The sequence below is a fragment of the Balaenoptera physalus genome (genome assembly GCF_965194825.1).
Source record: "Balaenoptera physalus genome assembly, chromosome: 13".
NCBI lineage: Eukaryota > Metazoa > Chordata > Mammalia > Artiodactyla > Balaenopteridae > Balaenoptera > Balaenoptera physalus.
The window spans coordinates 11,881,536-11,902,102 of record NC_138892.1 but is presented as its reverse complement, the minus strand read 5'-3'; the positions used below and the strand labels follow the sequence as shown (position 1 = coordinate 11,902,102).

The 20,567-nt window shown below is 51.0% G+C and overlaps 1 long non-coding RNA gene across 1 annotated transcript; it reads left to right on the top strand.

Annotated features, from left to right (window-relative positions):
• The first annotated feature begins 11,302 nt into the window (after positions 1 to 11,302).
• Positions 11,303 to 19,717, top strand: LOC309641120. The gene is made up of 3 exons (XR_014252531.1): positions 11,303 to 17,793; positions 18,071 to 18,783; positions 19,600 to 19,717. It is a non-coding gene; the product is annotated as an uncharacterized lncRNA (long non-coding RNA).
• Positions 19,718 to 20,567: the final 850 nt, after the last annotated feature.

The following is a 20,567-nucleotide window of genomic DNA, read 5'->3' as shown; positions in this document are numbered from 1 at the left end:
CTGTGCCTCAGTTTCCTCACTTATCAAATGAGGATCACAATAGCACCTAGCTCAACAGAATTGTGGTGAGGTTTAAAGGACTTCATACCAATAAAGTCCTCAGAACTTAGTTCTTAGTTCCAGTGCCTGGAACTAAGTAAGCACTCAATAAGTTAGCTATTGTTATTTTCATACAGTCACTTCGGACCAAGACTAAATGAGAGAAGAAAAATGATGATTCTTTCTTCTGTACATTCTGTGTCTCTTCCTCCAGGTTCCACCAGCCTAAAAACATTGGACTGTCCATGCTTCAAGCCACAGAGTGGGCTAGTGGAAAAGATGATTGTCATAGCCAGTCAGCAGGGGGCTTCAACCCAGCCCCTCCATGTGCTGCTGTGTGACTTTGGGCTGGTTCATTGACCTCTCTGTGCCAGATTTTTCTCCTCTATGAAATGGTTAAACTACTGCCTATCTCACAGGTGAAGCGAGGGTTAAGAGAAAGAATGGACCACCCCACACATGTCCATCCCTCCCTTCTTCCGGGATCCATTGTGGGGGTGGGGCCTGGGGGGTTGGGGCAGTGTGTTCCCTCACTTTCCAGGCTGCCGCTGGTTTGTAAAGGACCAGAGAACTGAGAACTGTTGTCTCCAAGGACTGCCGCTTCAGTCCACGTGACCAGGATGAGCGTCGTTAACGAAAGGCCACCCACCCTCCAAGGGTTGCAGAAGAGCCTTCTCCCTCCTTCCAGGGCCTCGGATGGGGGTCAGGGAGATGCCCAGGGAGATAAATAAAGTAGCAAAAATAAAGCCCAAAACATGTTTATTTTGCGATGAGAGGGCATTGCTAAATACTACCCACAAGGCCTGATGTACAGAAACTACATGCTGGGGTGCTCTGGAATGTCACAGGCTGCAGCAGTGTGAGAAGGGGCCTGGGTCCGAGCAGCCGGGCTGGGCCTCAGAGGCAGGACCAGGACTCGGCCCGTGCAGCCCTCCCAGGCGCCCTGGCACCTTCACATCCAGGAGTTCGTGATCTCTCGCACCTGAGCCCACACAGCCTGGGCCACCCACACGGACACTCATGCTGCCCCCTCGCTGTTCCTGCCTCCACCCCTCTCCGCTGTAGGGCCCCTCTGCCCACCCCACCCACCTTAGTCCTACTAACTCCAGCTCATCCTTTACCACTGTGTTTAGACACCATCTCTGCTGGCAATGCTTGGTTGACCCCATCCCACCACCCAGACCCACATAACCCCTGCGTTCATCTCTGTCACAGCAATTCTACAATGCGTTGCAGTTATTTGTGTACTTGTTTATCTCCTCTATGAAGCTGCAAGCACTTAAGGGTAGTATAGGATAATGATTAAGGACGTGGATTTGGAGCCAAACTGCCATGGCTTGAATCCCAGCTTCCCAGCTGTGTGACCTTGGATATGTAATTTAATCTCCTAAGCCTCGGTATTTCCCTCTGTAAAATGGGGATGATAATGACAGTGTCTGCCTTGTGGGGATTCTGCCAATTGCTGAGTATGTCTGTTCCAGTTATGCATTCTAGAACTGGAGAAATAACCACAGGATGGGTTACGGGGACCCACTTAGCTAAGCGTGGGACAGACCTGAGCTAAAACTCCATTGATCACCCAGCTTCCATAAGCTCTTACTCTGGTGGTGGACCACAGTGACGTTTTGGGTCTCCTGGAATTAGGGTCAATTCAGAGCCAGAAAAGTCTGATTATCTTCTTCTCTCTAATACACTGTCACCCTGGTAAATGGCTGGAAGTCCCTTTGGGGAAGGCTGGGAGAAAGATAAAGAGGGTAACTTTCTGACGGTGTAGTGGGGTCCCTCCTCAAGGGGAACCAGCACCCTCCTCATTCAAGTTGTCTGGGTCTGTAAACTGGTTCAAGTCCGGGAGTTGGTCAAGGGCACTGATTGTTTTGGTGACTCAAGTTAGGCTCTGTTCACTTGAGCTGGAATTCTGCCACTTACACAGATCAAGTAAAGAGTTTAGTAGACCGCCCAACCATTTTTTCCTAGGGACACGGAGATCGACTAACCAATGCCACAAGTGTCTGCGAGTTTAAATGGATTTGAGGGGGTTGATATAAATGAAGCACTAGGATAGAGCCTGCCACGCTGCACGCAAAACAGAAGTGCTTCTCGTCATTGCCAGTCGTCGTTATGCTCCCTGTGCCTGACGGCAAGCAGGCACCCAGTAAATGATTACAGAATGGGGTGGGGGTGAATGGGTCCATGGTTCAGGTGCGGCTGGAATCTCCACTTGAGACCTAAGCCGAGTTCACCTGTGATTCAGGTAAGACTGGAGGTTCTGGGGCATCCAACATGGTCTTATCTGCATGGGGCCCAGGAGAGTTCTGGGAAAGAACTCACTGGAAGGTAAAAGAGAGTCCAAACATGGAAGGCTGGTTTCAGGGCACCGGGCCAAGGCCAGAAGGGAGAATTAGGGACACAGAGTAGCCCAGGATGTGACCCTCAGATGATCTCTACTAGGCTTAGTTATTTGTTTTTATTTAGCATCTATGGAACACCAGCTACATAGAGTTGAGTTGACATTCTTTCAGGGTATAGCAATTCATCTTTGGTAGTTTATATAAGACCACTTTCTTATTCATTTTATGTTTTCCTACTTCCCTGATCCCCACTCCTAGTCACGTTCCCCAAATACGCATGAATCTTGTAAATTTCCTTTTAAGGACTTCTTGCATGCATTTTAATTTTCAAAAATGGAATTTCGCTCTCTTTACTATTGATACTTTGCGATCTACCTCTCCTCATTGTTGTATAGACATTGTATGTTGTTTCTTGATGCTGCTCCAGCTTCCCTAGCATGGATCTGCTACATTTTGCCACTAGCAACGTTGCAGTGAACATCTCTGCCCAAGTTGTCTCAGGGATTTTTATGAGATGATTATGTTTATGGGATGATTACCCAGAAATAAGATGTCTGGGTGACAAGGTATTCCCAGATTTAACTTTGCCAAATACTGCCAGGTATTTCCAGAATGGCTGCACCAATTCACATGTCCACAGCAGTACTTGGGGCCTCCCATCTCCCCACACTGTCATCAACACTTGAGAGTATTGACCTTTCTGATCTGTGATGGGTGTGAAGTGATATCTCACTGTTTTAATCAGTGTTAACTTAATATCTGTCTTCCCTGCTGGATTGTAAACCCGTGAGGGTGGCAGGCCCACACAGAAGGTACATCTATATCCCTAGCATTCTGATCAGTGCCTGCCATGTGTGAGGTGCTTCAATTTATACCTTTGAACGGATGAATGGATTACTCCCGCCAGCAGCCCTCCTGAGTTCAAGCTTGACTCCTGGGGAGGGGAGAGGAGTGAGTGAGCCAAACAGGAAGATCTGCTTACTAAAGTCTCAGAGGTCACTGGCCAAGAGGAAATTCCTTAGGGACTCCCATACACAGCTGGAGGAGTGCAAAGGAGTGAACATTCCCACAGAGCCAAAGAAAAGCCAGGGGTTGCACAGACTGGCGTTTGTATTCATCTAGAAAACATGAGTTCTGCTGAGATCCCAGAAGACTCTGGCAGGAGCTGCCAGGCAGAATCCCCACAGACAGACTTGAATGTCGAAGGAAAACAAGGTTTGCTGCTGGGTGGTTGGACCAAATGGACCTTTCTCGTGTGTTATTATTAATTTTTTTTTTTAATTTGGGATAAAACAGAAGTCACATGCCTCTGAACTACTTGGACCAAAAGACTCCCAGTGGGGCCTGCACAGAACCACCGACTATCCTGTCAGAGGTCTAGGAGATGCTTTTCTGCTGGAAGCCTTAGTTTCCTCATCTGTGAAGTGGGTACAATAATGGCGCCTACCTTACTGCCCAGCTTGTAGTAAGCCTGGAGTGAATGCTGGCTTTGGAAGACTTCTCTAAGGCTCAGGTTTGGCACTAATGAGGGCCAGGAACATGGTAAGAGGCAAGCAGCCTGGCCTCCCTATGACCTCACTTTTTTGGCTCCTGTAGGCCTCTCCTGTGACTTATGTATCTACATACCCTCACTCATTCAGTCAGCAAAATCCCACAGGAGCACTGAGAACACAGTGACAAACCAGACACCCCCTCTCCCCCCGCCCTTCAAGGGGCCTGCAGACATGGGACAGAGTGATGAGGTTATGATGAGGGAAAACACAAGCGTCCAAGGGAGCAGAGGAAGCCACCCACCCCATGCATCTTCCCCTCTCTGTCCCTTCCAGCTCTGTTGGAGCCTCACTTTTCCCACCTACAAAATGGGACTCACAGGGTTGTTTTCAGGTTCAACCCTGGATCTTAAGCAAGAGAAATACGTTTTGAAAAGGAAGGGAGTAAACAGGAAAGCACAGGCACCCCAGGACCAGGGCGGCAGGAGGCAGGGCCCTGTGATGATAACTTGCTGTCCCATCCTCTGCACTGACCAAGTCACTCAGGGGCAGTTCTCGCTATATCTTCCCTTTTCACTCAAGACTATGTTCCTCTTTTGACCAAGAAAGTGATCCAAAAAGGATTGTGGTCACTTTCTTATCTGGCCTGTGGTGGAGGCAGAGGGCACACACATCAGGCCCTTCCCCAGCTCCCAGGGCCCCAGGCGCCTTCTCCAAGGAGGACATCCCAGCTCCACTGGGGGTCACCACAGGGCACCCGCAAAAAACACTGAGCCAGAGAAGGAGCCCCAGGTGGTGCCCTGAGGTGGGGGTCCAACATGTGCCGGCCCAGGCAGTCCTGGGAGAGAGCACTGGGAAGGGAGTCCAGCTGCTGACTTGTAGAGCGGCCCCACCCAAGAGTCTATCCTTCTGAACCTCCGTCTCTCCAACCGCACCCACACTTCAGGGTCACACGACGCGTGCATGAGAGGACTTCAGAGACCAGAGACCAGAAACTGTCATGCTCTTCAGCTGCAGGTTATCACCCCAGGGAGCACAAAGCCCTGGCCTTACTCCACCCGGTGTCCTGGCACCTGGCACAGGGCCTGCCGCCCGGGAGGGGCTCAGTGAATGCTTGCTGAATTCATGAATGAGTGAATGAATGAGAACTTGAATGTGTCACCTAGTTTAACAATTCAGGCTTCCCTGGTGGCGCAGTGGTTAAGAATCCGCCTCCCAATGCAGGGGACAAGGGTTCAAGCCCTGGTCTGGGAAGTTCTCACACGCTGCGGAGTAACGAAGCCCATGCGCCACAACTACTGAGCCTGCACTCTAGAGCCCGCGAGCCACAACTACGGATGCCCGCGTGCCTAGACCCCGTGCTCCGCAACAAGAGAAGCCACCGCAATGAGAAGCCCATGCACCGCAAGCAATGAGAAGCCCACGCAACGCAACCAAGAGTAGCCCCCGCTCGCCGCAACTGGAGAAAGCACGCACGCAGCAAGGAAGAGCCAGCGCAGCCAAAAATAAATAAAATAAATAAATAAATAAAATAAATTTAAAATTATAAAAAAACAATTCAATCCAACACGGTATTGCTAAGGGCTGACTATGTGCCAGGAGCCGGGCTGGGGACTGAAGAAAATCACAAATAACAAATGAGATTTCTTTTTGTTTGTTTGTTTTAATTTATTTTTTATTTTATTTTTATTTTATTTTTATTTTTGGCTGCGTTGGGTCTTTGTTGCTGCGCACGGTCTTTCTCTAGTTGCAGCGAACGGGGGCTGCTCTTCATTGCAGTGCACGGGCTTCTCATTGCAGTGGCTTCTCTTGTTGCGGAGCATGGGCTCTAGGTGCACGGGCTCAGTAGTTGTGGCTCTCGGGCTCTACAGCACAGGCTCAGTAGTTGTGGCGCACAGGCTTAGTTGCTCCGCGGCATATGGGATCTTCCCGGACCAGGGCTCGAACCCAGGTCCCCTGTATCGGCGGGCGGATTCTTAACCACTGCGCCACCAGGGAAGCCCAAGATGAGATTTCTTACCCTCAAGAGATCATGGCATAAGATGGGAACAGGGTATTCCCTGGCAGTCCAGTGGTTAGGACTCAGTGCTTGAGGGCCCAGGTTCGATCCCTGGTCGGGGAATTAACATCCCACAAGACTCACAGCGCCAAAAAAAAAGAAAAAAAAAGAAAAGATGGGAACAACTTTCCTGTATGGGTCTCATGTCCTCTTCTCATTTAACTTGAATCTCGACTCTAGGAGCTGCTCAGGCTGCTCGTGGCGGCTGAGCCCCATGAGCCCACCTCCAGGTGGTCGCATCCTTGTGGAATTCCCTCCCCTTGAGTGTCGGTGGGACCATGATTTGCTTCTAACCAACTGAATGTGGCAAAGGTGACAGGATGTACGTGATGATGTGACTACGAAGCAGACTGGGCACTAGAGTATGTCCAGAACTTTCGAATAGGCTGTACTAGTAACTCTCCAGAGATTTAGAGACATCAGTTCAGTCAGGGCACTCAGCTGCAAACAGTGGAATCCATGCTGCCTTGAAAGGAGAACGGGAATTAACTAGAACAGTGATTCCCAAACTTGAGCCGGCAGCAGAATCCCCCTGAGGGCTTGTTGAATACAGACTGCGGGGCCCCACCCTCACAGTTTCTGGTTCAGGAGGTCTGAAGTGGGCCAAAGAATTTGTATTTCTAACAAGTTCCCAGTACTGTTAACAAGTTTCTAACTGCAGGTCTTGGGACTGCACTTTGAGAACCACTGGACTAAATGCTATTAAGAAGGTTACATTATGATAAGTGAAATAAGTCAGAGGAAGACAAACACTGTACCACACCACGTACATGTGGAATCTAAAAAAAACACAACAAGGACTTCCCTGGTGGCGCAGTGCTTAAGAATCCACCTGCCAATGCAGGGGACACTGGTTCGAGCCCTGGTCCAGGAAGATCCCACATGCCATGGAGAAACTAAGCCCATGTGCCACAACTACTGAGCCTGCGTGCTGCAACTACTGAAGCCCACCCGCTTACAACCCGTGCTCCACAACAAGAGAAGCCACTGCGGTGAGAAGCCTGCACACCACAACAAAGAGTAGCCCCTGCTTGCCACGACTAGAGAAAGCCCACGTGCAGCCACAAAGACCCAACACAGCCAAAAATAAATAAATTAATTAATTAATTTAAAAATTACAGCAAACTAGTGAATATAACAAAAAAGAAGCAGACTCACAGATATAGAGAACAAACTAGTGGTTACCAGTGGGGAGAGGGAAGGGGGAAGGGCAATACGGGGGTAGAGGATTAAGAGGTGCAAACTATTAGGTATAAAATAAGCTACATATGAAATGATATATTTTATAACATGTGGAAATATTTTTTTTAAAAAAACCAATATTTTATAAAAACTATAAATGGAGTATAACCTTTAAAAATTGTGAATCACTATACTGTACACCTGTAACTTACATAATATTGTACAACAAATATACTTCAATAAAAAAAAAAAAAGAACGTTATAGAACCAGTAAGGGAAACTGAGAGTCAGGCGTAGAGGCTACACAGCAAGAAGCAAACCCAAACCACACAATGGGACAGCTCCAGGGAATGCCCACCTGAAGGTTGCCCACTGACCTGAGGTGCTGGGCACCTACCACCCCACCATTCATCGCTCTTGCTAGAAAATGGACTTGGCATGTCCCCAACCCCGCCCCATCATCCCCAGCCCGGTGTCTGCAACCCAAGTCTCCTGCATGTTGTCACTTCTAACTGGCAGAGCCTGAGTCTCATGCCTGCTTCCCAGCTGCAAAAGAGGCTAGGAAAAGGAAGTAAGAATCATAATGTGGAAATTTTCCCAAACATAGGAAGGGTTTTCAAAAATGTCAGGCAGCCACAGAGCCCGATGAACATAGATTTAGTGTGTCTATTTGATGTATATCAGGAAAAATTGTTTGTGATGGGGAAAATTGTTATTTACATTCCCTCACTGCCATTGAAGGAGGGTAGATCTTAAGCAGGGTCATTTGTCTACTTAGGAGGTGATAATAATCATCGCTAACATTTATCTGGTGTTTATTCTGAGCCAGGCTTTGTTGTTAAATGCTTTATATATATTAACGTATTTAATCCTCAAGACAGCTCTTTCCGGTAGACATTGTTATTAGTAACCCATTTAACAGATGAAGAAATTGAGGCATATAGAGGTGAGGCCACTTATCCGAGGCCACACTTGTAATAGGAAGTAGAATTGAAATGTGAACCCAGCTCGTCTGACTCTGGAGATTTGCTTTTAGCAGCGATGCTCAACTCCTTCCTGGGGTAAAAAGGCTAAAAGACTCCAAGAACTCGTACTACATAGAGAAAGAAAAGTAGTGAAAAGACTAAATGTCAGAGCCAGGGAGACTAGAGTGGCTGCCTAAGGAAAGGGGGAGAGAGAGATAGCTATTACTGCCCAGAGCGGACCGTACAGGGAGAATCAAGAGGACTAATGGCACTTTTGTTCAATTTCCTGCCTTCTGTGCACTGTTAACTCTCCTTCACAGCCCCACAAAACCTTCGGTAAAATCCCATTACTCACTAAAGTCTCGTGGAGTTGTTTTGCCTGTGGAAGGAGGCCTGAAACCCCTGAAAGCTCCTGCCGGGTGAGCACAGGGATGAGAGGAGCTCAGTCACATTCGGGAGATGCAAACTTCCGAGAGGGGCAGTCATTTGCCTGAGGTCACCCAGCAAGTAGATATTACAGTCTGGATTTGCATTCAGCTTGGCCTGCCCTCAAAGCCCAGACTCTTTCCACTATGAAGCCTGAATGGTTGGTTTACATATACATTCTTTTTTAAAGTTCTTTTCCAATATGGTTTATCACAGGGTATGGAATATAGCTCCCTGTGCTATACAGTAGGACCTTGTTGTTTATCCATTCTATATATAGTAGTTTGCATCTGCTAACCCCAAATTCCCAATCTAACTCTCTCCCACCCCCCTCCCCCTTGGCAACCACAAGTCTGTTCTCTATGCCTGTGAGTCTGTTTCTGTTTTGTAAATAAGTTCATTTGTGCCATATTTTAGATTCCACAGATAAGTGATATCATATGATATTTGTCTTTCTCTGTCTGACTTACTTCACTTAGTATGATAATCTCTAGGTCCATATGTTGCTGTCAATGGCACTATTTCATTTTTTTAGTGGCTGAGTAGTAGTCCATTGTATTTATGTACCACATCTTCTTTATCCACTGAATGGTTGGTTTACAGTGTTCCATGCCCCCTTGAGAAATGTCCTTGTCCCAGAGGCATAAATTGAGACCCTAAAGAGTCTAAAAAATGATACAAAAGAACTTACTTACAAAACAGAAACAGACTCACGGACATAGAAAACAAGTTTACAATTACCAAAGGGGAAAAGGGCTGGGAGGGATAAATTAGGAGTTTGGGATTAGCAGATACACACTACTATACATAAAAGAGATAAACAACAAGGTCTTACTGTATAGCATAGGGAACTATATTCAATATCTTGTAATAAACTATAATAGAAAAGAAAAAAAAAGAATTACTGGATGTGCTTGGGGGAGGGTGGGCAGGGGCTTTGCCAAGAGTCTGTTACAAGTCAGAGCCCCAGGGGGACTCTTCCCCATGGCTTGTGGGGAGCTGACCACTTTCCCCCGGGCCCAGCCAGCTTCCTCCGAGTTCTACAGCTGGGCCGGTACCCAACAGGCCATCAGTGGCCGTGACGGTGATGTTTATTGGTCAACTCGATGTGGTGCTGGCCCCAGGCCTGAAGCCTCACAGCACAGACACAAGAAAACCCAAAGTAAAATCTGCGAGGTGTGGGAAATTCAAGTATTTCCTCGGGGCCTCGCCTGCCTGGTCTCTGGAGGTTTCTGCCTGTCTGTTGCTCTTTGTCTAAGCCTCTCTGTCTTTTTCTCACACCTCTTTCTACTTCGTCTCTAATGTGCTTTCCCTCTCCTGTTTCTCTGACGCTTTTCTCCTGCCTCTTCCTCTCTGCATCTCATGCTCTCCAATCTTCTGTCACCCTCTGTCTCTGGTTCTCGCCTCTGCCTCTTTTTCTCTTTGTCTCCCAACCCCCTCTGCCTCCCTTCCCCTTTGCCCTGTCCCTCCTCTTCTCGATGCCTGCCTTCCTCTCTCTCCCCTTCTCCTCTTCCTCCCTCCTTCCTCCCCCATCCCTGCCCCCTCTCCCCAGGAGCTCCTGTGCAGAGACCGAGCAGCCTCTCTGAGAGACAAGGGTCCCCAGGGGCCCAGCAGGAAACGCAGTTTCCCCTCTGACCCTGTCAGCTGGCCTGGGGGGATGCAGCATGCCTCCCACCCGCTCCACTCAGGCAGCCTGTGCAGGCTCCCGGGGCTCAGGAGGAGGATCTCACTTTTGCGGGGCTCTGAGGACAGCCTTTCCCAGGAGGGTGGAGAGCAGGGAGCTGGGCTGGGGCCGGGGGAGGAGGGGAGGAGAACCCCAAGTTCACTGAGCACCTCCTGGGTGTTGGCACTGCATCAGGGCCTGGGGGCGGGGGGAGCGTCAATGGCTACAGTCCCTTTCCAGGAAGACAGAAGGACCCATGAGGGCGAGGAACTGGGGGGCGGGCTGGCACGAACCAAAGCCTGGGGGCAAAGAGTGGTCTCTGCAGAGCTGGGGCTTCCGGGCCAGCCAGGGGGAGAAGAACCACCCGCACGGATTTGCACCGCTCTTAATATACTTTTACATCCTATGGATGACCATTAGGGGAGGCGGTGTGGTGTGTTAGAAAACATCCAGGGGTCAGAGTCAGAGGTCTGGCTTCCGATTCAATTTCCACCTTGCTTCGTGCATGACCTTGGACATGTCCCATGACCTCTCCCAGCCTGTTTCTTCATGTATGAAGTAGGTGCAAAAGACCTGCTCACTGCAGTGTTACAGAGTAGATGAGGGGATTAAAGGAGGGGTTATTGGAGAGAGCTCAGAGCCCCGACCCTTGAACCTCGGCCCCCTAGCCACCTCTTCTTTGCCTCCTGGGTACCCTCTGTCCAACTGCGGTGACAGGGGCGTGAAATCCCTGCAAAATGTCAGGTTTGTATTTAGTGTCTTTTATAGGCTCTGCTCTGCACCTGCCCCCCTCCCTGATCTGCTAGTCTCATAGAGATCTTTTTTTTTTTTTTTAATTTTATTTATTTATTTATTTATTTATGGCTGTGTTGGGTCTTCGTTTCTGTGTGAGGGCTTTCTCTAGTTGCGGCAAGTGGGGGCCACTCTTCATCGCGGTGCGCAGGCCTCTCACTATCGTGGCCTCTCCCGTTGCGGAGCACAGGCTCCAGACGCGCAGGCTCAGCAATTGTGGCTCACGGGCTTAGTCGCTCCGCGGCATGTGGGATCTTCCCAGACCAGGGCTCGAACCCGTGTCCCCTGCATTGGCAGGCAGATTCTCAACCACTGCGCCACCAGGGAAGCCCAGAGATCTTTTTTAAAAATTTATTTTATTGAAGTATAGTGATTTACAATGTTGTGTTAATTTCTGCTGTACAGCAAAGTGTTTTATATAGGTAGATATTCATACATATATTCTTTTTCATACTCTTTTCCATTATGGTTTATCACAGGATAGTGAACACAGTTCCCTGTGCTGTACAGTAGGACCTTGTTCTTTATCCATTCTCTGTATAACAGTTTGCATCTGCTAACCCCAACCTCCCACTCCATCCCTCCCCCACCCCACCTCCCCCTCCCCTCAACAACCACAAGTCTGTTCTCATAGAGATCTTTTGTAGAGGAGTGGTCCCAGCACAACCAGCATCAGAACCACCCGGGAACTTGTTAGGGCACTTAGTTAGTTAGTTAGTTAGTTAGTTCGTTAGTTAGGCCCCTCCCCAGACTAACTAAAGCAGAAACTCTGGGGTGGGGACCCTAGGTTCTAAGGAGCCCTCCAGGGGCTTCCAATGTTCGGTCAGTTTGAGAACCCTGGGATGGAGCATCTTCTCGAAGACCCCCACCTGCAAGGTAGATACGGTAATAGTATCCCCGTGGCACAGGTGAGGTTGTGAGGCTCAGGGAGGTGACTGGCTCACCTAAGGCCACGCAGGTAAGAGGTGGTAGAGCTCAGGTTGGAACCCGGGAAAAGTCAGTGCTCTTTCCACGTCGCCCTGCACCTCCACCCCTGGACACTTCCCTTCACAGTGCCACCTGGACACAGGGCCCAGGGCGCAGGTGCTTCTGGGGAAGCTCCACCCAGCCACTCCCAGGGCACAGCCCTGCCCAGGGACCTCTCCCTCTTCACCTGCCATGTGTCATTTGGGGCAGGCCCTGTATTCGGCTCCAGTCTCAGGGTCTGATAACTAATTTACACTCAAGTAGACATGGCTGATAACGCCTTCAGGGGCGCCTGCTGCTTCTTAGGGGCTGTTCGTGGTAACCAGGAAGAAAGAGAGCTCATGGCGGGGTTCCAGGCTCCTTGTCAGGAACGTGTGTATGTATTGGTGGGAGGGCTGTGGACCTCTGAGCACAGGCAAAATGGTGTCATGGAAACAGCACAGGCCCTGCCACAGCTGGGTCATCCCTGCCTAGGAGCCTGGGGCAAGCCACTTCATTTCCCTAAACCTTCATTTGCTTACCTGTAAACAGGCAGGATTCCTACATCTGGTTCCCTTAGGAGGGTTCATGAGATAGCCTTTATCAGGTGGCCCTCCCCTCCCCGGATTGCCCTGGCAGGCTGCTGTAAGCAGAGCCCAACCAGGGCAGAGTCACCCCAGGTTATAAAGTAGGCAATTCCCTTTCTGGGACAACACTTAGTGCCACCCATCTGTGCCACCTGCCAAAGGACTGCCCAGGGTCTGAGTGCCTGGAAATCCCTGCTTCTCGAAGCCTTCTGTGATGCCGGCCTGAGCTCCAGGCAAGTCCTGGGCTGGGAGTCAGGGGCCTTTATGTCTACAGGGAGGTGTCATCAGGGAAGGCTTCCTGGAGGAGGTGGTACCTCGAAAGAAATGTACTCAGAAGTACCTCCCTAGAGACATACATATAGAATGACCCCCCACCCCACCCCCACACTTCTTTCCTTGCTCTAGTAATCCCCCCCTTTCAGATCTGTCAGGAGGTTTTCATTGCTCCTAGCACAGTGCCTGGCACATCCAATAAATGCGGGTTGAATTCATTTGAATTCCAGTCGATCCGGAGAGATAGGAGAAAGAGAGATGAAAGGGGTACCAGAGGCTTTACAGAGATGGGGGCCACAGCTGGAAGGGGCTCTTTCCCAGGAAGGCCTACAGATGGCAAACAGCTGGCCGAGGGTGTCTGTGACTCACCCCACTCCCACAGGCTGGTGGATGCTGCAGTCAGGCTGAGACAGGAGTCAAAGGCCTAAAGGAATTTTGATAAGGACAACGCAAGCCCTGGAGTATTTCCATAATGCAGGAGGTTAAGCGTGCGGGGAGCTGGGTCAGGACAAAGCTGGGTCAGGGCAAAACTTCCTGATTATGTTACTTATTTAATTTGTTTGCCTGGATAAAATATTCACGTGGTACAAAATTCAAAAGGTACACAGAAGGCACCATGAAAAGTCTCCCACTCTCCCGTTCCTGCCACTCAGGCCCCCTCCCCAGAGGCAGCCCGTGTTTCCAGTTGCTTCTACAGACATCCTTCCTCTCCTTTTCTCCCCTTTTTAATACAGGGATGCATGTTACCCTACACTGTCCTTTACTTTGCTTTTTCCCTTAACATGTCTTTGCAAGCATTTCCTATTAGCCCATAAAGAGCTACTTTAACTTGTTGAATCTAGCCCCCCTCGCTCTATTATGGGAACTCCTTATAATTAAGTCCTTGGGGGCTTCATGAATTGGGCACCTGAACTTGGTGGGCATCCGTTCCCAGGCCTGATTCTGAACTGGACCCTGCATGCACCAGGGTTTGGGCACAGCAAAGGGTTTCTATCTCCAGGCCTCAGTTACCAAAATAAGAAGTGAAAGGTTCTTAGAGTCGTCCAGTCTACCTCCCTTGTATGAGGCCCAGAGATGGAAATGACTCACACAAGATCACACAGCAAGTCAGGGCAGAGCTGGGGCTAGGCCCTGGGTCTCCTGTCTCCCTGCCAGTCTTTTTCTCACTCTTCTCAGTAGGATAATCATGGGGATCAACAGCAGCTATTCTAAGTCTGAGCTTCTGTGCACAGGAACAGACACTCAGGAAGCCAGAAACAAAGGGTTTCAAGTTCTGTGTGGGGAGGAGGAGCCACAGAATTCCTGGGAGCTCCCTGGCTGGCGTGCTTGGTGCCAGGTATGACCCACCCAGAAGACCTGACTAATGGTAATAATAATAATAATGGCAGCTACCACTGTCAGATGCTTATGCTGCTGGGTGCTTTATACGACTTGTCCTTTTTGAGCCTCACAAGGGCCCTGCAAGAAGAGTGTCATCAGGCCCATTTCCCCCTGCCGGATAGTGAGGCGCAGAAAAGGTAAATAATTTCATCATTTGCCAACATCCCCCAACCATGAAGGGGCAGCGCTGGAATTTTAACCCAGGTGTGTTTCACTCAAACTATCCACTGGGATTATTAACACTTATCAATATATCGGTACCATTTTTCAGATGAGAAAACTGAATGCTTGTGAAAACCCTCTCCCTGAGATTACTTTAGGTGTACAAGGGCCCAAAGCAGGAACCAACTTCCAGTCCCTGTGGCCCACAAGATGAAAACCAAACCCTCACGGGTTCCTCCCTTGACCTTTGATGCTCACGTGACCCTGCCTCAGCCCACTTGTCCCAGCTCGTCTCCTGATGTTCTGGCCGCCACCCTAACAGGCCACCCCCTCTCCTTGCCTCCACACTTCCCCGCTGGGACACTTTGGGTCAAGTGGAAAAAGTCAGGTAGAAGAACTAGGTCCAAATATCCATTCTGTTACCTGCTGTGTGACCTTGGGCAAGTCACTTCACCCCTCTGAGCCTCCCTTTCCTCAGCTGTAAAGTGAAGAAAGGTCTAAAGCCTAAGTCTCAGCCTAGCGCCTGCCTGCCACACTACAGACAAATTAATGTGCGATATTTGAAGGAAGGAAGGAAGAGGGGTATTTATTGTGCCCCCAACGTGACACTGAGGGCGACACTGGGGATAGTGTGGTGAACACGCTGCTTTGCTGGAGATTTTTCTCGAATGGGCTGTGGATGTGGTTAATGGCAGCAGGAGGTGAAGTAACTGGGGCTTTGTAACCGTGGGCAGGATTTCCCCCGAGGGGAGCCGATGACCTTGGGCCAGGAATGAGGGTGGGGAATTACCCTAATGTGACAGCAGAGGAAAGGAGACCTTCCCAATCTGCCCTCCCCCACCTCCCACCCCATTCACTCAGCTGCAAGTGGCGGGAGCCTGAATTCTCCTTTTACAGGCCACCCTGGTTCTCCCTTGCGTCCCTAGCACTTAGCAGTTGGAGGAGGCGAGGCCGGGGGCCCTCAGAGAAGGCCGGTGAAAGGAGAGGCCTTTACAGGCCTCACCCCGCAGCGAGGCCCAGCCCAGCGGCCCTTGGCAGTGCCCCAGCCTCAGGTGTGCCCCTCGGCAGGGAGGGCCTGGCTGGGCCTCTCTCCTGCCACTCTCTGTGGGATGAAGGGCAAAGCACACGCGCCCCAGTCTCTCTGGTCCCGCCTGGACTCTCCACCTGCCTGCGCTCCTCAAACCAGCAACACCTGATCTAAAAGGAGCGGGAGGGAGCGGGGAGGGGAGGAAGGAGGGGGCCGTGGGTCAAGGACTAACCGGAGGTCCCCTCGACAATCACTTCAGGTCTCCATTGTTTTCTTCAGAAACCTTGGGAATTTTGCTTTCCACTCCCTAGTACATCAGTGTTGGTTTTCCTAGACCCCGATTCCTTCCCCTCCTGCCACGAAGGGTGGGAATAAACCTGACTGCAGAGAGGGTACCATTCCTTTGTAGCCGTGGCATCCCTCACGCCCTGGCACAGCCCCTGTCCCCACAGACACCCTCCTCCCTCCACACAAGCCAGCCTTTCCTCCCTCTCTTCCCAGATCCTACCCCGCACCGCGTCACCAAGGTCCTCTGAACCCCGACCTCCACTGTGCATCACGGTCAGTTGTTTGTCTGGCTGCCTGGGCCTCCACAGTGGCCTCGCTCGAGGTCGGGGCCACAGACTGCCTCCCTTTGTGCCCCTGGCCCTCAGCACAGGCCTAGCGCTTAGGCGGACCATGCGGGGGAGAAATGAGAGAATGAATGAATGAATGAACGGGAAGGGTGGTGGCCTCTCGGGGGCTGTGGTTGGCCTCCCAGAGGTGTTCGCGTCCTAATCCGGGAAAACTGCAAATATGCTGCCTTATAAGGCAAAAGGAACCTTGCGGGTGTGTTTAAGTTAAAGATGCAGTGGTGGGAAGACATTCCCCTGCGGACCACAGCTCCAGCCTGGGCCTGAACGTTCTGCCGGCCCTTCCTGCTGGCCTGCCTTGCAGATTTCAGACCTGTCTGGACAGCTCCCACAGCTGCAGGAGCCAGGTCCTTACCATCAGTCCATCCATCACTCAGTACTGCCCACTGAAAAAGAGCGCACCCTAAAAGGTGAGAATTGTTATATTCAGTGACCTTACTGAGACTACAGCCTGAGAGGCAGCCTCTGGGGTAGCTCTGAGGGACTGTTACAAAGAGGTAAAGGAGGAGCCAGGATATAGGAGTTTTTGCTGAAAACAAAAAACAAACAAAAAACAAACAAAAAAAACACATGCAGTCGAACATCAAAAGATTACTGCTAACCACAAAAAACCCAGACATCTCAAGTTAATGGTGTTAGTTCTTTTCTGTGTATGGGAAGAGGCAAGCATCTGGAATAACTGGAATTATTCCTTTGAGGTACATCTTCACTATCTAGGGCCAGTGGCCTGTTTTTCTCCATCCTGAATCCCCTCAGCCTGCACCTTTGGAGGCGGCTGCAGTGGTGATGGCCTGATGGCAGGCAATCTTCATTGTTCGCTGAAATGGCAGGTGACATTTTTTTTGTCCACAGCATATATGTAGCCTACTGGTTCTGTTTCTTTTGTTGAACCCTGAATGATGCAGGGGGCAAGGGAAATTGGCCTCTGAGGTCTCTATCTGGGAGACCACTCAGAATGGGGTCCTGGTGGGCAGAGGGGAGCCAGCCTAGGAATAGTCTAGGACATCATGTGCCCTTCGGCTGGGGTCTACGTGGGGCCCGGGTCTCCATGGAGGCTGGTCCACTGACCTTGGCCGTGGGAGAGGTGGAGGTGGATTACAGATCCCACAGGCAGCTGAGCAAACCCAGGAGTGGGGGATGGGAGGCAGCAGAGCTGGGGAATCGGGGGAGGGGAGGGGGTAAGGCCTGGAGCCCCTGGATGCTTGGAAAGGTCTCTGGGGGAGAGAGAGTGCCTAGAGGTACTGGAAAAGCTGGACCAAATCCTGCTCATCTGGCCAGCTGTATGGCCGGGCTGGGCCCTGGGGACACAGCAGAAGATAAGGAGCAGCCGCTGCCCTCATGGGTCACACTGTCCCCCTCCCCGGGTTGCCCAGTAAGTGGGGTGCCCGGCACACAATAAATAGTTACTGAACAAATTGCCTGAGACTAGGCTCTGTCCATAGAGACCCTAAAACGAGGCATTTGACATGCAGTCCTGGGAATAGAGAAAAGGATGGAACAGGGAGCTGGGATGAGAAGGGCCCTGGACTGCAAGATGAGGTGCCTAGAGGGGGCAGGACCAGCCATCCCCACCCCCAGGAGCCGGAGCTGGAGCTGCTGTGGGAGGGACAGTTCCCTTCCTGCCTGCCCTCCATCCATCCACTCTGTGGATCAATTTCCTTTTTAGGGACAGACCTCTCCTCCCCCACAGGGTAATCAGAGCCAGGATCTCTGCCGCCCACACCCCAGACCTCGCTTTCCCCGACCTCTCCTAGGCTGTGGTTTTAGCAAACAACTGGATCCTTCTAGAGCTCGGAGGCCTGGCCCCTTCCTTCTGAGTGGTGGTAAGAAATTCTCTGCATTCCCAAGTCAAGGGGCCAGAGGCCATTCTTGCTCAGCCCAGGGGCAGAGCCTGAGATGCAAAATTAAGTCTGAACCCTGACACCCCTCCCAGGCTCTCCAGCTCCTTTGGCTGCCAGCGCCCACTGGCTGTGCTGTCATACAGCCACTCGAGTCTGTGCAGGGCCACCTGGGGGCTGGCAGGCTGTGGCCTGACCCCTTCAGGCCCCAGGGAGCCCTAGAATGTTAGAGAACAAATTCTTGGGGCTTCCCACCCTGCAGGCTGAGCTCCTGTCTTCAGAGCTGCCCGGAGGAGGGCCCTGCCTGATTCCAGCGGGTCTCCCAGTGAGACCCCGCCCAGCCTGGCATTGAGGAGGTGCCCCAGATGAATTTATTGATGGGTAAACAGAGCAGGGCAGGTGAGTGAGACCTGGGGTGTATGTGAGGGGCTGCACCTGTGTCAATAGTGAGCTTGGGGAGTGTGCCCTGGGGGTCAGGAGCGGCTGCAGGCCAGCTCTGTGGACTTGCATTTCCTCCTCGTAAAACCCTACCATTGGACTATCATCACATACCCATAGCTCGGATGAGAGGGATGAAGCCCAGAGAGGGTAAGTAACTTGTCCAAGGGCACACAGCAGGTAAGTGCAGGGGCCAGTCCTGGGACTTCAGAGTTCCCACTTTTAAGCACTAGGCACATTGCCTCAGGGGAGAGAGGAGAAGGAAAGGTCTGGAAGGGGAGCAAGGTAAACAAGCTCTACCTCCCAAGGCTGTGAGGCCTCTGGTTGGTGGGTCTGGGGTGGGGGCCCAAGGAGACAGGAGGCTGGAGAAGTCGGCAGGGGCCTCAGAGTTTCCACACTCACATGTCCCATCTATTGGGTTTCCAGGTAGGGTGTCCTTTGGAGAAACAGTTTGCTGCTGATACATACATTGAAAAAACGCAGAAAAAAGAAAAAGAAAAACCACAGGATCAGCCGACCTCTAAAGCCCTCCTAGCAGTAAGATTTGACGATGACCCGCATCAGGCCTGGGGGCAGATGGAGGGCGACTTGCTCAGGTTACTCCCAAAGTGGTGGGGGCAGGTGGGGGGGCAGCAGACGCGCCGGGCCAGGGGTCAGACGTCCCGGTCCTGATGCAGACCCTGAGGCCCACCTGCAGCCTCGGATAACGCGACCCCTGCTCACCTGGACTGTTGCTGGGTCTATAGGACACTGACCGTCTATGGAGCGCTCGCTAGTACATCACCTCAGTGACTCATCCCCGAGATTCACAGGGAGCCCTTTGCAGACGGTTCCTGGGAAAATGATGAGGACGAGCTCTTACATCTGGACCACCCTTTACAACTTGCAAAATGCTCTCGTGTACCTAATCCCACCCGAGCCTCACACAAGCCCAGAAGCCGCAGGCTTTATTATCCCGTTTAAAGACAAAGAAATCACTGCTAAAGAAGACCGTAGCAGTTAGAGAGTCAGAAAGGAAGCAGAGGTTGGAGCCATGTGATTTGAAGATGGCGGGTGGGGCTATCAGCCAAGTAGTGTGTACAGCTTCTGGAAGCCAGAAAAGGCAAGGAAACGGATTCTTACCTGGAGAGAAAGAATACAACCCTGCTGACACCTTGATATCAGCCCCATAAGAGTCATTTTGGACTTCTGACCTCCAGAATTAATTGTAAGATAATACATTTGTCTTATTTTAAGCTGCTAAGCGTGTGGTAATTTCTTACAGGAGTCATAGACGATTCATCCAAAACCCAGGCGTGCTCAGAAGGATGCAGTGGTAGGTATGGGACTCAAATGCAGTCCTTCTGTCCGCAGGAACTGTGCTCAGGCTCCCAACCACGACGTTGACTCGACAGCCGACCAGAGTCAGGAGTTGAAGGCACCAATGTCATTGTCCTTAAGGAGAAGAAATGACCCTGGTGGTGAGCCTAGGGGAATTCTGCTGTTTTTAAATGTCAGAAACATTATGGGAAAGAGGAATGTTTTTGGCTGGGCACAGCAAAGAGTTTCCATATTTTGAACCAACCCCAACTGATGAGCACTGGCTGCCTGGAGCTCTGTGCTGAGCAGGATCTTGAGGCCAAGCCCAGGCTCCCAGGGAAATTGCTCTGTGGTTGACTGGCAATGTCTGCCTTGGCCTTGCCATGGCTGAGCAGCAGCGTATGCTCATCTGGAGTGGATGAGTTCCCTGGAGCTGGCCCTGAGTTTGATTCATCTTTTTATGCCCAGGGCCCAGCAGTGCGCCTGAAACAGAGCAAGCACTCAATAAATATTTGAGGGAAGGAGGGAAAGAGGTCAGAAAGGAGAGAGAAAGTAGGGAAAGAAATTTATTTTCAGGGAGGCCAGGTCTAGGGCCAATAGGTAGAATTCCTGGCTGGAAAGCTTCTGATTTGCCTCCCTGGCGTCTCTTACCTTCTTGTTCTGATCACAGCAATCCTTTCCTTTGGAGATCCACCCCTCCCCCTCATTCCATTTGGTTATGGCAGGACTGCCAATCACAAGGTCCTGGGGCAGGCCTGTGTCTAAACCCGGTAACCCAACTTTAGTTCCCAGAATCTGAACCTTGATGAGAGGCACTCGGGAGAGAGACTGGAGAGGTGGTCCCCAAACTCAGTCATGGAAGAGAAAGTGGTAGAGTCCACTTCTGTGGGACTCCTGAGATGGAGCTCAGACACTCCTAACCTTAAAGTCATCTCTTTCAGAACCAACAGCCAAAGGTACAGAAACCACCGGGAAAAGAAGCATCCTGGGGAGGTTCAGGCATCTGATCCTCCCTGCATTCC